This window comes from Montipora capricornis, chromosome 2, assembly GCF_036669925.1.
Source record: "Montipora capricornis isolate CH-2021 chromosome 2, ASM3666992v2, whole genome shotgun sequence".
In the NCBI taxonomy this organism is placed as follows: Eukaryota; Metazoa; Cnidaria; class Anthozoa; order Scleractinia; family Acroporidae; genus Montipora; species Montipora capricornis.
Genome location: NC_090884.1, coordinates 62,546,715 through 62,549,214, shown reverse-complemented (window position 1 = coordinate 62,549,214; position 2,500 = coordinate 62,546,715). Strand labels below are relative to the sequence as shown.

Genomic DNA, 2,500 nt, shown 5'->3' with positions numbered 1-2,500 from the left:
AAAGCGCTGAAGGAAATCTTTTGAGGAAAGTTGAAATGAAATGTAAACGCGTTGGGCAAAGTTACGTGATAAAATTACCCCGTAAACTGCGTAAACAGCTGTAAGACTGTTTTGTCATTTCTCAAGTATCTTTTGTAAAATACGTGCTTCGTGCTGAGTGCGTTTCTTATTATTTAAGGTCAAATCTATCCAAGGAAAAGAAACAAAAGGGTACGGTAGGAATTGTTTCGGCTAAAGCGATTTGTAGTCTAATATGATCGTTTCTATATTGTTATTGAAATTCGTATGCACTTTATATGGATTGTTGGTAACAACAAAATGAAACAGCCGGGAGCTAGTCAACAAGTCAAAACGTTTTTGTCTTGGCTTCAAGTTCACGATCCTGTCACAAGCTTTCTTTTCGTTTCCATACAGTTGGTTTCATACATCACTTGAAAAGGTGGAAATCTACTGAAAAAGGTAACAATTTTAAACAATCCGTGTTGAGTCTACACAGTGGTAACCCGTCTTTTCATATTTTCTCCTAAGATTACGTTAAATCACTGCAGAATATTTTCCTTTTGACGGCCACTGCTATCCTGATGATAAAATTTCCCAATCGTACCAATTTATGTATTAAGGAGGCCGTAAAATAAAGCTCCTAAGTACAGACCAGGTCGTTGGGGAGAGAGGTAATGAATGTTAACTTCACGTAGAGAGAGTAACCAGATCTACACAAAGAAGTACTTAAAAAGTGTGTTGGGATTTCTTTATGAGAGTTACCGCGCTAAACTAAATTGGTTTTGGCATTAAAGGCAGTTACATGCCAAAGAATACTTATTAAGCATTTTAAAGGTACTTTCCTTCATCTTGGAAGAAATGATGGAAAGTTCAAATCTAAAGCAAGTAGTGACAGAGTCGTCAGCTGTCGAAATTACGTTCAAAAGGTCTCAAAATGCAACTCGAAATAAACTTGTTCAAAATAGGAAGAAAATTAAGAAGAAAAGCATTTGTCTGAAAGCGATTAAGGAACTAAACAAAAGAGAACAAGATTTAAAAATATGTCATGACTGAATAGCCTCTTATTTAAATTAGCTATGGGTTCTTTGACAGGATGAACAAATATAGGAGGGAATCTGAAACAGCTATTGGTTTTGATAACTCAACGTTAATTAATTGGCTGAGTAGTGACAAAATGTGAATTATTGTCATGCTCATATTATAAAATTAAAGAGTTTTGTTTTTTTCCTTGAGTAGTGATGAATACGCATGTTCGTAATATAACTTTCGGCTTATAATTTCTAACTTAATCGCTGAGAGCTAAACCAGCTATCATTCTGAAATTCTCAGGACTTGATCTGATCGAGTTTTTTGCTTGTAATCAGTGGCTGTTCTATTTGTCTTTTAGCTAACATTGTTGTTCTATCGCCTCAAGTTTAATGCCAATTGCAACAAGTAATCCTTACCATATTGACACGGCTAACGCCGCAATATTTCCGCTATTCAATTTCAATATTTTCGATTTTCGCTCTCTATACTACTAGCATTCGAAATATTATTACCAGTGGTAAGGGTTTTACATATTTTTTTTAATATGATGTAAAAATAATTTTAAAGAAAATATCTAAAATGAATAAGTGCTATGATGATAATCAAAGGACTTGCGTTATTTTGACAAGACAATAACGACGTAAATAGATAAATTCTTGATTTCAGCTCTTTTAAGTGCTTGACATCATTAGTTAATGACCTCGTAAACGTGATTCATTTGAATCATTGTGGACGCATTTATTACACTTCTATCAAACCTGCAGATCTTTTATCTCTCCCCTTACTTCCCAAAAAGAGATTGTCACGTTTTTCCCCTTTCATCTAAGAATCTATATACAAGGAAATATTTCATTTGGAAATGAAACTGACAGGAAAAATTAGCGCAGGGAACATTACATGTGCATATATTTGAAATGCGGCATATAGATGAACTCGCACTTATCTCGACAATTTAGCAATTGTCTCCAGCTCATAAATACCTAAACATTCAGGTGGCAGTTTGCACCAGCATCGAAGAGCATGGGTTCGAATTCCTTGAAGCCATCTGATCTTTAGGTGTCTGTAGGAGAAAATTCTCTGTTTTCAAAATTATACAGGGATCATACTACAGTTCGGTAACAAACGATTTCTGTGTCCTGTAAAGCAGACTGAGTCACTTTGGGCTTGTCTATCTCAGGTGTTTGTCATGTAAAAAGCAAGCTTTAGGATAACATTTTATTATTGCCCACCCACACGTTTCGGTTATTTGGGTGACCAGTTAATGAAGATACCCACATTTTAATTTACCTTTGCATAAAATTTAATTACAATCATTATCATTTAAATGTACAAACAAAAAAATGATGTTGACTGTATCACCGACGATACGTAGCTGAAGAAAGGACGAGAGTGTCGTCGAGCAAAAAGGGCACTTACAAAGTTGTTTGGGTATCCTGATCGATCTAAAAATGTGTATTTGTGCTTTGCAAAA

General features: G+C 34.9%; 1 protein-coding gene across 1 annotated transcript in view; it reads left to right on the top strand.

Annotated features, from left to right (window-relative positions):
- The first annotated feature begins 49 nt into the window (after nt 1-49).
- LOC138038172 (melanocortin receptor 5-like) overlaps nt 50-2,500 on the top strand; it is a 9,854-nt gene continuing 7,403 nt past the window's right edge. The window contains exons 1-3 of the mRNA XM_068883997.1: nt 50-100; nt 179-210; nt 415-459. The gene's annotated coding sequence lies outside the window, so the exon portion shown is untranslated. The remainder of the gene's footprint in view (nt 101-178; nt 211-414; nt 460-2,500) is intronic.